The 15,090-nt window shown below is 37.4% G+C and overlaps 1 protein-coding gene across 4 annotated transcripts in view; it reads left to right on the forward strand.

Annotated features, from left to right (window-relative positions):
* Positions 1–15,090, forward strand: part of LOC106077757 (solute carrier organic anion transporter family member 5A1-like) — a 96,782-nt gene that overhangs the window by 39,833 nt on the left and 41,859 nt on the right. The window contains exon 2 of one of the 4 annotated variants that reach the window (XM_056016069.1): positions 2,726–2,885. The exons of 1 other annotated variant lie outside the window; for it this stretch is intronic. The gene's annotated coding sequence lies outside the window, so the exon portion shown is untranslated. Of the gene's footprint in view, positions 1–2,725; positions 2,886–2,931; positions 3,115–15,090 lie in introns of those variants that run through there. 2 more of the 4 variants (XM_056016070.1, XM_056016072.1) reach the window with 2 other exon arrangements.

Raw genomic sequence — 15,090 nt, forward strand, 5'->3', positions numbered from 1 at the left:
CACCAGGACCGACTTCATGGCCGACTAACAGTCCCGGTCTCAACGCTCTCCGGTCTTTAACTGCCGCTTTCCTACACACTGTGTCTCAGGTCTGCGCAGGCCTATGATCGGATGACCATAACACGGGCGCTATTCACATGCAAAGTACATGCCAGTATTGTCCCTTGCTTTTCAATATAGCACGCTAAACTGTATTACTGGCCTGTGTCACCTATGTTAGCTAATTACACACAGTTAACCCTTTTTCGTCGCGAATAGGGTTATAACAATATATTTAGCCCATGTACTCTAAAGTGTCCAGTGTATTCTTAGAAAACATTCGCAAAAAAATCACACGTATCTGTTTTAACATGCGAAAAACAAAACAACAACAACAAAAAAAAAACTGCATATACCTTATAGACCAGATAAAGCTACATTCAAACCCATGTGTACCCTGCACATGTACATATGTACATATCAATGCAATCTCATATTCAGTATATAGGTTCTACGATTTTATATCCTACAGGTTGATCTCGTTGGATTGTCAGTCGTGTAAGAATTTTCAGAGTTGCTTTTGTGTTTGTTAGACCAGCCTTGCTTAATTATTTGATAAGCAAAAACAAGCAATAGAAAACTGATTACTTAAAAAAAAAGGGCTTATCTAAGGGAAAGAACCGCTAATTACTGCCATTTTTCTGACAATTGCCGGTTTTAGCTCCCATTCTGCTATATAAAACACAATTGATTAATTAGTACTAATTGATTAACTAATTGGTCAATTTTTGGATTGATTCTTGCATTGTCATCGACTTTGAATAATTATGCAAAATTTCAACTTGATCCGAGAATGAGAAGTGGAAGAAGAAAAGAGATCCATGATCCACACATCTCTCATTAAGTAGCATTTATTTCATTTATTTCGATATCAAACAAAATAATTCATCACCAATAATTAATTAAACAAATGGTTAATGTTTTGTTTGATTCATTCTTGTCAAGTTCAATGAATAATTGTGCAAAGTTTAAACTTGATCCTAACATTGGAAATGGGAGAAAAAAACATGCTCAAACTTTTGACCAGACCGAGTGAATTGATGATATAAGCTTTGCAATAAGGAGTTTTTTGTTTTTTTTTTAAAGTTTACTTTGTATATCTGTATTGGACTGTGTATCGTAGTTAAGTTAGCTGCTTTTTCAACAATCTGAAGTGTACGCATTCATTCAATACACTAGTAAATAAGTAAAGTATAGTTTCGATCTCAGATTGCGATCTATAAATATATATATATTTTATAGATATAGATCTTGCAATCTATAGCGCAGATGACGTAAAGGTCTTCGGTTTTTGTAGCATACGGTAAACAATTGCCTTTCGAATAAATAGTTTCTATATTGCGCTATTTAAACGGATCAAGTTGAAACTTTTGCACAATTATTCATTGGCGAAGACAATACATGAATCAATTAAAAAATTAATTATTTATTCAATCAATTATTGGTTATTAATTACTTTGTTTGATATATAAAAAAAGGAAATAACGTCTACATTATTAAAAGCGATAAAAAAAAATAAAAGTATTTTAGTTTATTATTTACAGATTTTAATACATTTCTTTGTGTTAAACTTCCAGTGTCACTTACAATTTTTGAAACCAGCATTACTTTCATATATTTGTTATTGACTCTAAGCATAATAATCTCTCTCTCTTATATTTAACTGTTAATAAGACAGCTTTTATGACACTGTTTCGTTGACATCTGTTTTCTGTTCCAGTGAATTGATATTTATGTTGTTCATATTTTTATATCTACTTATGTTTAGTTCATCCATTATACTGGCATATCTCTCTGTTGTCTTGCATATAGCATCCGTTTCTCAATGGACCTCATTCACCAATCGTAAACAAACAAACATTTTGCCACGTGGTTCTCTATATCTTCTATACAAATTACGCCATCCATAAAGGCTGTCACGTGATACGCAATTTTCATTGTTTTATCAATATTATCACGTGGCTAAATGTTGTTTGTTTACGATTGGTGAATGAGGTCCATTCTGCGAGTTGACTACATATCCGTATTCCATTGACGTATTTTTAAAGCTATTTTTTAAAGAGTAAATGTCTGAACTATTGTATTGGACATTTACGTTAGCCAGTAATATTTATTAAAGTAGGACGGCGTAACAGAGGTTTACCCTGTAAGCGCTATAAAGATCAACTCAAGCGCTATTTCACCCTCACTGGCATAGAGGAAAGTAGCTGGCAGCCGATAGCCTCCGAAAGAGACAGTTGGAGAGCTCTAACGAAGGGGCCGCAGGCCCAACATTTGAGGCCCAGAGGACAGCCCTTGTAGAGGACAGGCGCAGATGACGTAAAGAAAACTTAAACAACCCCCCCCCCTCCCCCTTGTGGATAACGGCCTTGCCTGTGGAAAACTATGCAGGTCGCTACTAGGTTTGCGTAGCCATGTAAACAAAAAAGTAAAGTTCCCCTTTCAGACCTTGTGTTCTATAGGGCAGATGATGTAAAGAAAGGCCATCTGTTTCTGTGAAACACTGCACCCATCGAAGACATTGCCATTATGAATCTAATTATTTAAATTGCATTTGGTGTTCAGCTTATTACTGTAGAAAAAAATGTTTTTTTTTTAAAATATGCTTCACTGCGGGCTATCTCTTCGTCTTGTAAATCTTAAGACTTGAAACTGTGACTGAATATTTTGCTTTGGCTAATTTCAGACTGCGTTATCCTTTATCTTCAGCTGGGCTCACGGAGTTCCCTGAAACCACGGATTAACTCTCGCCGCTTGACGGGAGCGTGAGCGCGCGCCGGATGACTCGAAGAGAGGCAGCCCGACAATGACGTCATTACGACGGAACTAGTCGTCTGTTCACCAAGGTATGATCTATTTATTTCTGACTCATTTTCCCCCCAGATTAAAAAAAAAATGGCTGAGTGAGTGTTTTTTTTTGTTTTTGTTTTTGTTTTGTTTGCTTGGGTTCTTCCGTTCAATGTGACAGTGTTAATTATAGCGCGGTGTTTAGTATAAGCCTTGCACTTTGTCTGTGTTGACGTCTGCTAAAGTACATGTAGTCGGATACAATGGTCTTTGTATTCAACTGTACAGGTTAGTCTCTTAAAGTCTCTTATTTATGGACGTCAAATATAAACACTGTACGTTATTCTGTGTCGTCTTATGTACTTCTTTCTCACTGTCAAAAGGCCTAAAGGTAGTTTCTGTGCTTTTTTCCTCATTTTGAATCTGGATTTAAAAAAAAAAATCATTAGTATATTTTGAAGTCAATTCAGTATGTTAACAAAAATTGAAATGTAAACATAAAGTGTTCTTCTAGCCTAGGTGTCTCCGGAAAATTTGGCGCTGAAAATATGATTCATACTTTCAAAGTTTTCTATAGATCTATGTATGAAACATAAAACCGATACCAGCATTTATATGTACCTAATTTTAGCGCCTCGTTTGAAAATCATTTTACATAGAGACTTCCCTAGACTACTGAGGGGTATTTTAATTCATTAAATGCTAATCCGGTTTTCAAAAAAAAAAGCAAGTAAAATAAAAAAAAATGCTTTTTAAAAAACAAATCTTATATAAGGAAGAAAACCACACAATTACGACCATATATCAATACTGCAAGATTTATCTACATAAAACAAAATTAGTTAATTACCACTAATGAATTAAATCAATTGTTAATCCTTTGATTTATTCTTGTTTTGACAACGGCAATGAATACTTGTGCAAAGTTTCAGCTTGATCCGGTAATAGGAAGTGGGAGAAATATCCTGTACGAAATGTGCACCAGACAGACAGACAGACAGACATATTGAGTTGATATAAGCGTTTTAAAAACTGTGAATGAAGTGAAATAATTCTTATTGATTTATTTATTAAGCTGTTTTGGTTATGGAGAAAGAACTGCATTAAGAAAATTGTTTTATTTCATTTGGGTCTTTTTTGTTGTCTTTGATAGTACTATAGTATTAGCGGTAATGTCATCATGGAGGTAGGAAGTCATCTGTTATATAGTGTGCAATCGAGCTAGGGAGTTATCTGTTATGTAGGGTGCCTACAGTTAGGTAGGGGAGTCATCTTTTTGTAGGGTGCCTACAGTTAGGTAGGGGAGTTATCTGTTATGTAGGGTGCCTACAGTTAGGTAGGGGAGTTATCTGTTATGTAGGGTGCCTACAGTTAGGTAGGGGAGTCATCTTTTTGTAGGGTGCCTACAGTTAGGTAGGGGAGTTATCTGTTATGTAGGGTGCCTACAGTTAGGTAGGGGAGTTATCTGTTATGTAGGGTGCCTACAGTTAGGTAGGGGAGTCATCTTTTTGTAGAGTGCCATCAGTGAGGTACGGGAGTTATCTGTTAGGCAAGGGAAAGGGGTACCAACGGTTGGGTGTTGCTGCTTAAAGTTTGTGTATGTTTATACTCTTTGCACGCCTATAGTCAATGAATTATTATTCTGTATGCAAGTTTACTGTTACTGTTACAAGTGTAGATAAGCTTAGTCTACTGGTAATACGATGGAGCAGTCACCGTCCATTCTAACTCAGTTTCCCAGTGCGAAGTCTTCAGCCTCCCCCTGGATGACAAAAGTGGTCACCATCGAACTGCAAAATCTTGGTTTGTTCTCATTGTGATTCAAACCGTATCGTAATATTGGAGTAGATAGATCTGTATGTTACATTGTATGTTAATGATCAGCATCACGCATCTGTCTGGGGAGATGTGGGTGAGGAAGTGGGTCAGCCCTTCCACGTTATGGGAGACAACCAAGAATGGATTAACTTTTTCACTTGCAAACGATACCTTGTCATGTAGTGCTGTTCTTTATCTTGACAAGGGCCGAAGGAGGTTGAGGCTTGTAAAATAACACCACCAGCGGGCGTTTAGCGGCCAATTGTTGACCACTAGAAGCTGACTGACAGATTCCATCAGCTACAGAGTCCAAGACAGTTGTTTGCTCGAGATGTTGGACAAGTGTACTTTTTTTTTTGGGTGCGGTTCTCACATTCTTGTAATTCGTGGCGCTCATTCTATATTCTGTATGAACGTATACGTTTATTCAATATGTTTAATATCAGAAACGTCCATAAGCAGCTGTGCCTCCAACAATATTGGACCATTTGTGTCGATCTTTGGGCGCCTCTGAGTCCACCCAGCTCTAATGGGTACCTGACATTAGTTGGGTAAAAGTAAAGGCATTTGGTCAAGTGCTGGTCACAGGACACCCTCGTCAACTGTCTGACATAGAAACAGATGAGCTTTACATCATCTGCCTCTATAAGATCGCCAAGGTTGAAAGGTATAATTGTTATCCGACCTACATTCATGCTCCACACTTCTCTCTCTCTCTTTTTTTTTAAATCTTTCACGTCTCATAAACTTCAAATGCTAAGTAATGTCAAGGACGTCTGGGGCTCAGAATTCAGCACTTCCGTCAAGGTCGTGACAATTTACCCCGCCTTTATTGACGGTTGAAAGTCGTCAGAAACGGATGTCTGGCATTGTTAGAAGTCAATGTGACAGAAAGATAAGGAAGAATTTTGGCCAATTTAGCGTTTCATTTGTACACATTTTTTATATTCCAGTGTAAGAACTTATTCATCGCGTCTCATCTAGATCTATTTTACTCTTTGCTATTTCAATGATGTATATGTGTGGGCTTACCGGCGTTCCGGTGTAGAAGGTTAACTTCCTAGATCGAAGCAATAGCAGTAACAAGCAAAAGAAAAAAGAATACTTTTTAAACACAAAGCTTAACTAGAAAAAACAACTAATTACTGCCATTTATCTAAACATTACAGTGTTTAACTCCCTTTCTGCTATATAAAACATAATTGATTAATTAGTACTAAATGATTAACAGTTGATTAATTTCTGGATTGATTCGTGTGTTCTTATCGAATATGAATTATATTGGGAAATTTCAACTTGACCCGATAATTAGGAAGTGGGAGAAAACATGTCAAAACGTAATAAGGGGATTAAATCCACATATACATCCACATCTCTCCTTACGTGGCATGGATTCCTCTTATCTTGATATCAAACAAAATCATTAATCACTAACAATTAATGAACTAATTGTTAAATTTTTTTATTGATTCATGTCTTCAATTAATAATTGTGCACAGTTTTAACTCGTTCTGAGAATCGGAAATGGAAGAAAAAACATTTTCAAACTTTTTGCCAGACAAACAAACAGACAGGCAGAATGAGTTGATATATATATATATATATATATATATATATATATATATATATATATATATATATATATATATATATATATATATATATATATATATATTTATATATATATATATATATATATTTATATATATATATATATATATATTTATATATATATATATATATATTTATATATATATATATATATATATATATTTATATATATATATATATATATATAAGCTTTGTAAAAATAGACCAGCCGTCTGCTCTATTTAACAAATGGCTATCATGTGGTTGTTATACTGTCAGCACTATTTAACGCATGGCCATGCTGTGGTTGTTATAATCTTCTTTTGATACCCTCGTGGCCATATGACATTTCTTATAGACATTATGAGCAAGGTACGAAACATCATATTCAGCCTATAATGATATTTATTTAACTTTCCTTTACAGTCGTCGACAAATAATTTATTTTATAACAGGGCACCTACCACTCAGAGAACAAATGGAAAAAAAAAGTACATTGGGCTCTATGTACACAACGGACCACCTAATTTTTCAGTTATTCTTGTTCGTATGTCAATTTTGTACTATAGACATCTTAATTTTGTTAGATTAGGTCCAGATCTTAGTGTTCATATTAACTGCTGTCACGAAACTCACTTGGAAAAGAACAGTCGCAAAAATGTATTCCAAATCGTAGCAAGTAAATAAAGACACAAAAATCAATAACTAGATCCTGGCGTCGTCCTCTGTTCCTGTTGTTTTAATTCCACTGTCTGACACAAGTCCCGAGAATCAAGAAATTATCCTAAAATGTCAGTCATTATCCAATTGCCTGGTCAGATTGGAGTTGTGTGACCTGCGACATCATTTGGTCTGACGTCAATGTAGCGGCGGATCGGATTATTTTTTCTAAAGATTGATTCGCATTTTAGATTTTCATAACGAACTTGAATAAAAAAAATACTTTAATACAAAGCTGTACATGTAACCCGCATAACTGTATAGTTCTTATAACATTACATTGGAAAGAACATAAAATGCTTAGCGACTAAGCAGCTTTTGTAATGAAGCGGTTTCCACTGTCCAAGTATCACCTAGACTAGAGGGGAAGGCTACTTCCTGTTTTAAAAATAGAATGTGAGATTGAACCATTCTGTAGTTTGTCATGTGACGTAATGACTCTAGAACTCCGAACAGCCAGAGAACAGAAACACGTTGAATGTGTGCATATATCCAATGCTTTTACTTACATTGAGATCTATTCAAATCCATTATCTCATGTATCGTCTTGAATTTACTGAAAGTTTGAACACTTTGATGGATACCAAGAAATGGGTCACCGACTAGGTTTAACCAGGCAAAACGTGTTAATTCTTTTGAAAAGGGATACGTCTGATTCAAGACGTTAGTAAAATGCGCCCTTTCCAAAACGCTTTCTTTTCTACTAAGTCGGTAAAATGGAGGCGATCATTAAGGCTGTATTCTTTTTGTTTAATCTATGTGCACCTTCACCTATCCTTTACTCTTATGGACCGTTGGGACACCACACAAGATTTGTCAACCGTCTTTCTCCATTCCTCTGTCTTTTGCCTTGGGTAGATCCTCTTTCAATGGCAGGCCGATCCATTCTTTGTCTGCCTCTTTTACCTGGCACTGCTCCCTGTAGGAAGGTCTTTGCGAGGATATAAGACCTTGTTACATGACCATAGAGTTTTAGTTTGCGTTTTTTTTTTCTCCAGTAGTTATCAGGTCATCGTGGGGTCCAATCGCTGTAATAACCCTGTCTCTAATCTCTTATTTTGTGTTGCGGTTTTTTAAATATGATCTAGGATCTTTCTGTAGCACCTCAATTTCATTGCTAGGATCCTCCTCTCTAACTCTGCAGTCAGCGTCCAAGACTCACAAGCTTATAAGAATGTGGCCATGACCAGGGAGCGCATCAGTTCGAGCGGGCTATGCCTTTGTCTTTCCATATTCTTATGTGCACATCAATGTGTATTGGCTTCTAGTTTTCAAATAGACTTTACATTCTAATTGAAACCAAACAAAACCAAAACAACAACTTTTTCTTAGACGCCAATAGTTTAATTTTAGCATCACGTGATTTCCTTCCCCGTCACAAACCTCCATCTTTAAAGTCTCCTAATTATTTGACTGATTAAAAAAAAAAAAGACTCGCTTTCATTCAAACTTTTTTGGAAGACAAACGACAGTGTGCGGGCAGACAATCGGATTAATCTTTCTAGTCTGGAAGACGATTAGAGTTATCCCTCTAGCCGTGAGGGCAATCAAGCTGATCTCCCTTGCTAGTCTGACCAAAATGACTGATCTTCTAGTTTGCCGGCCATACAGACCTTCTTCCCCCCATGCTGTGCAATAAAACGTGACCGCCAACGTCCAATCACACAGATTTCTCCCTAGCGGGCAATCATGAATGTATCTGTACACAAAGGTTAAACAAACGAGGCTGATTATTTCGTAGTTGATCACGTTTTCACGCTCACATTTTGACAGTGTCACGTTGACGAGCTTCTGTTGTGTCAGTTGACAAATTTAACGTTCATGGACCTCTTCGCGTCATCATGCACTGACGTCACAAGCGCCAATCAGATGACCATTTCATTTTCGACAGGCTCTTTTTTTCCCCCCTCCTACATCGTCTCTTCTTCTTGACATATTTTTGGGAAAACTGAATTCTTTCTTTACAAAAAAATGTTTATGATTACTACACATCTCGTTGTAATGGAACCGTTTCTGCTTATAAAGTGTATTTGTCTACGAACTAGTGCCACAGCTCGGTTCAATCGCAAGCACGATCTGGTTAAATTTTGTACCACAACATAACTGTGAGACAGCTTCCACAGCAATGTGCAACTTAATTTAGGAACGGCGCGGCGGATGGGGCAGGTTTAGCGAACCTTTCTTTATTTCTTACCACGTGCTATGTACTCGTTACGATAGCTTTATTCTGTGTTCGTCTATCCATCTTCTCTTGTGGGTGCTTTCACCATGGTGCCTGGAATAAATATATAATCGTGGTTATGTGGTGGTACAGTGCAGGAATACGAGAGGAATATCTCATGGGGCTCGGCCTCCGACCCCAATGAGAAAGGGCGTCAACCCGCGATGAACGGATGCAATTAAATGATCATTCCATTGATGATGGAACTTTAGAATAGATAGGCCGGTAAAGAGGCAATCTCTCATTTCTGGTATTAGAAGAAAAACTTAGGTCAGGAGTCTCTAGTGCCAACAGCTCGGCTCTTTGGACACTAATGGACACTTAACAAATGTGAACGCTTATTGTGGAGTAAGCTCAATACCGTAATATAAGCATTACAAAAACTCTGCTTCCACCTTTATTACCTAGTAAGTAGAACGTAAAACTGAACGAGCTGAAGCTCTTGATATCCTCATTCTCTAAGTTTCTATAAACCGAAATATTGTAAACCAAGAAATTGTACAAACAGCTGTTAAATACTTCCTAAATCATTATTTGGGCCTAGATCATTGTAAATGTTAAGTCTAAACGACTAATATGTGAGACCAAAATACTCCTAAGATCAGTGCTAAAATAAACATTCATGATAACCACATATTCTTCGTTTGAGTTGTCAAGCTAGTTGTTCCAGACTAGGAGCTACGAGACCTGGATTGGCTAGCTCAAAAAGCTGAAAGAAATAGAGGGATGAGAGGGTTCTTTGGATTCCGACTGTTTTAAAGTGTACACTGTCCACTTTTGATTTCCATTAGAGCAAACGTCATGTTTGGCATCCTAATACAATCTGATTGATTGGGATTCATCAAAAACACATTCGGACAAGTCCGTCCGTGGGAAAGTTGGCAGCAAAGCAAAGTTTTCCTCCGGAATCGATTAGTTGGCGAATTGAGTTGGGGGGGGGGGCTCAAAAACTGATGAGCTCGTGCGCTCTGTCCGTGTCTCCCCCCCCCCCTTTTCGTTTTCTTTCGTCTTGGCCCATCCTTCGTATTGGCAATTTATCCGTCCAAATGTCTAGTGCTATTTACTTTACATCTCTCCCCCCTCCTCCTCTTGCGTACTACATTTCTCTCTCTCCGTTTCTTTAATTCCACTTTTTACTTGAACTATTTTCCGTATTCTCTCTCTCCACGCGCACACTTGTGATACTTTTTAGGTTTAGTCTGAGGTAGTGACCGCACTGCTAATCAGACTTGGCACCCTTATCTTCCAGGGATTCGGAGTCGTCCTGGACGCCGCATGATCAATGGCTACTTTGTTATCTCACGTTAAGGGGTACGTCGGTAACACTGGGTGTAAAACCGAAAGGAGCTCAACTTGTAGAATCGCGTGAAGGTTTCTACATGAATACCGCATAGAACCTTCGATGTGCCGAGGTTGTAAGTGTGAACCAATTACAACTGCTGAAAGTGTCGGTCACCCTGATCAATACAATTCTAAATTTGAGAACCAATGACTTTGGTTACTGATTCTATCAGCTACATTTGGAGACTCTAAGTCTAAATATTCATACGATGTCTCTGAGAGGCCTCAAGTGGACGGCGCTTTAATAAGAAGTAATGCCTAGCACAGTACAGCATTCAATGATATAATGCCTAGCACAGTACAGCATTCAATGATATAATGCCTAGCACAGTACAGCATTCAATGATATAATGCCTAGCACAGTACAGCATTCAATGATATAATGCCTAGCACAGTACAGCATTCAATGATATAATGCCTAGCACAGTACAGCATTCAATGATATAATGCCTAGCACAGTACAGCATTCAATGATATAATGCCTAGCACAGTACAGCATTCAATGATATAATGCCTAGCACAGTACAGCATTCAATGATATAATGCCTAGCACAGTACAGCATTCAATGATATAATGCCTAGCACAGTACAGCATTCAATGATATAATGCCTAGCACAGTACAGCATTCAATGATATAATGCCTAGCACAGTACAGCATTCAATGATATAATGCCTAGCACAGTACAGCATTCAATGATATAATGCCTAGCACAGTACAGCATTCAATGATATAATGCCTAGGACAGTACAGTATTCAATGATATAATGCCTAGCACAGTACAGCATTCAATGATAAAATGCCTAGCACAGTACAGCATTCAATGATAAAATGCCTAGGACAGTACGGCATTCAATGATATAATGCCTAGGACAGGACAGCATTCAATGATATAATGCCTAGGACAGGACAGCATTCAATGATATAATGCCTAGGACAGGACAGTATTCAATGATATAATGCCTAGCACAGTACAGCATTCAATGATATAATGCCTAGGACAGTACAGCATTCAATGATATAATGCCTAGGACAGGACAGCATTCAATGATATAATGCCTAGCACAGTACAGCATTCAATGATATAATGCCTAGGACAGGACAGTATTCAATGATATAATGCCTAGGACAGGACAGCATTCAATGATAAAATGCCTAGGACAGTACAGTATTCAATGATATAATACCTAGGACAGTACAGTATTCAATGATATAATGCCTAGGACAGGACAGCATTCAATGATATAATGCCTAGGACAGTACAGTATTCAATGATATAATGCCTAGCACAGTACAGTATTCAATGATATAATGCCTAGGACAGGACAGCATTCAATGATATAATGCCTAGCACAGTACAGCATTCAATGATATAATGCCTAGGACAGGACAGTATTCAATGATATAATGCCTAGGACAGGACAGCATTCAATGATAAAATGCCTAGGACAGTACAGTATTCAATGATATAATACCTAGGACAGTACAGTATTCAATGATATAATGCCTAGGACAGGACAGCATTCAATGATATAATGCCTAGGACAGTACAGTATTCAATGATATAATGCCTAGCACAGTACAGTATTCAATGATATAATGCCTAGGACAGGACAGCATTCAATGATATAATGCCTAGCACAGTACAGCATTCAATGATATAATGCCTAGGACAGGACAGTATTCAATGATATAATGCCTAGGACAGGACAGCATTCAATGATATAATGCCTAGCACAGTACATCATTCAATGATATAATGCCTAGCACAGTACAGCATTCAATGATATAATGCCTAGCACAGTACAGCATTCAATGATATAATGCCTAGCACAGTACAGCATTCAATGATATAATGCCTAGGACAGTACAGTATTCAATGATATAATGCCTAGCACAGTACAGCATTCAATGATATAATGCCTAGGACAGGACAGTATTCAATGATATAATGCCTAGGACAGGACAGCATTCAATGATAAAATGCCTAGGACAGTACGGCATTCAATGATATAAGGCCTAGGACAGTACGGCATTCAATGATATAATGCCTAGGACAGGACAGCATTCAATGATATAATGCCTAGGACAGGACAGCATTCAATGATATAATGCCTAGGACAGGACAGCATTCAATGATATAATGCCTAGGACAGTACAGTATTCAATGATATAATGCCTAGCACAGTACAGTATTCAATGATATAATGCCTAGGACAGGACAGCATTCAATGATATAATGCCTAGCACAGTACAGCATTCAATGATATAATGCCTAGGATAGGACAGTATTCAATGATATAATGCCTAGGACAGTACAGCATTCAATGATATAATGCCTAGGACAGTACAGTATTCAATGATGAAAAAAAAATGCTTTGTTGAAAAATTCAAGTGTGTACAAACATGGCAGTCCAGTACCACCTCATCGTGGTTGCCGGGTGAACAACCTGTTCTTTATTAGGGTAGTTGCTCGCTACGGACGAATGAGTCGGTTGTGAGGCTATGTCCAGTCACCCCCCCCCCTCCTGTGGTGCCAGGAGAAACGGTGAATAGGGGACCACGGGTTTTCTGAAAAGCGCTGGACACCAACTCGATGGTTCTCTTGAAACTTGGCTGATTCGCGGCCCTCTGTAATGGGCCAAGCTGTGCTGACTGGCGCGGCCTTCGCGGGCCCAGTGGCAGTCCGACTCTAGGGATATCAAGAAAGCTTCGTGAAACCACTGTGGGGAAACTCTAGCTTCAGTGTGTACTAAAGACATGTCTAATCGGTAGTAGATCTATATAGGTAGTGTGCATTGTTTTAAACTGCGACAGTGTCGAAGGTTTCTATAGATAAAAGAGTTACGGCGTTAATTAATCACGTGACCAACGTTCCGAAAAGCACGTTACGATAATGCTTTTTGATATAATCTTGAAATCAATGCTAGGTCAAGGATCTTCGGTGGGTACCTGGGCACTAGTTTGTAGCCATTAACTGCCTCCTATGAATGAGAATAGCGAGTCAATTAGACGCGAGCAGCTAATGATGGCTTGCAACATGATTTCACAATGACATGTCCACACATATAGTTGTTACACAATTTGAGTTTTGTACCGAACAATCCTAAATTACATGGTACTACTTTATCCATTATGATATTATTATTAAGGAAAAAGTTTGGCGAACACTTATATAGGCTATGCTACTTCGTATATAGGAGTAATGTCCCTTGTTGACTGTTGTTACCCAGTATGATGTCCTAATAAACATCTGATTTTTGTCAGTTAAAAACTAGCATCAGAGTTATGTGTTTAATCGTTGAATATACTTAACAAAGAAAACGAATCCTTACACAAAATGTTTGAAGCCAACCAATTTTTTTTTTTAAATTGTGTTTATAGGAAGATGAAAACAAAGTTGCTATTTTAATGAATAAAAGATGTGCCTTGATCTTAAAATATAATTTTGTCAATATTATGAATAGGTTTATCTGAAGTTGTTGATGATAAAATGTAACATATTTTTTTGTTTGATGTTTACTCACAGCTCCAACTTGAGATAGTTTGAATTAGCAAACCAAGATGTTTTCATGTTTCAATTAAATATGCATCTATCAAGATAGTTTGACTTAGCAAACTAAGATGTATTCATGTATCAATTAAATATGCATCTATCAATTCGATTTCATTTCTCTGCTAACTAAAGGTGCAATGCTGAATCAGGGTTCTCGTGAGTCTTTAGTTCACTTTGATGGATTTTCTTGTGATGTATGTTATACAATATCTTAGCCCCACTGCCACAAACGCACTTGTTGATTATATACTGTGTGTGATGTATCTCTCCGGGGAACGACACCGACCACTTTAGTTATCTACTGTATTACAGTGAATTAAATAATTAAATATGGCATACATTCTGAGCATACCTGGTAACGCCTCGGTGTTAATTGAATCTCAAATTATGTGTACATTGGTTTTTGATACACACTGGGTCTACTAAAACAGAGAGAGAGAGAGAGAGAGAGAGGGAGGGAGGGAGGAAGAAAGAGAATGAGAATACCTACCTGTAAGCTTGATTAGAAATATAGTTTTAGGGCATTGGCTTTCAATTGCTGTAACTCGTGGGATTAAAATGATACTCCCTGAATCTTCTGTTGGGAACGAGAGATAAGATAAGATAATTTTTATTGATCCAATCAAATGGAAATTCAGTTTGACAACAATTGACAACCTCAGCGTTACTGTAACAATAACATTACAGATGCAAATTTGAACAACATTCACACGCGAAACACATACACATTCACAACCAGCGCTTTATGAATTTGACTTCAATGAACTTCTCGATGATGACAGATGATCTTGTAATACTCGACCGACAGTGGGATGAAGGAGTTTTTAAATTTTTCTGTTTTAGTTCTAATGGAAAGGAGACGACCACTTCGTTCATATCTTATGTAACAGTGGTTAGATATAGTTTAGATGTATGTTGAGTGAAATGGTTACAGGATCACAATTAAAATGTTACTCCCTGAATCTTCTGTTGGGGAAGAGAGATCTAGATTTATGTTGAGTGAAATGGTCACAGGATCA

This window comes from Biomphalaria glabrata, chromosome 17 (genome assembly GCF_947242115.1).
Source record: "Biomphalaria glabrata chromosome 17, xgBioGlab47.1, whole genome shotgun sequence".
Taxonomy (NCBI): domain Eukaryota; kingdom Metazoa; phylum Mollusca; class Gastropoda; family Planorbidae; genus Biomphalaria; species Biomphalaria glabrata.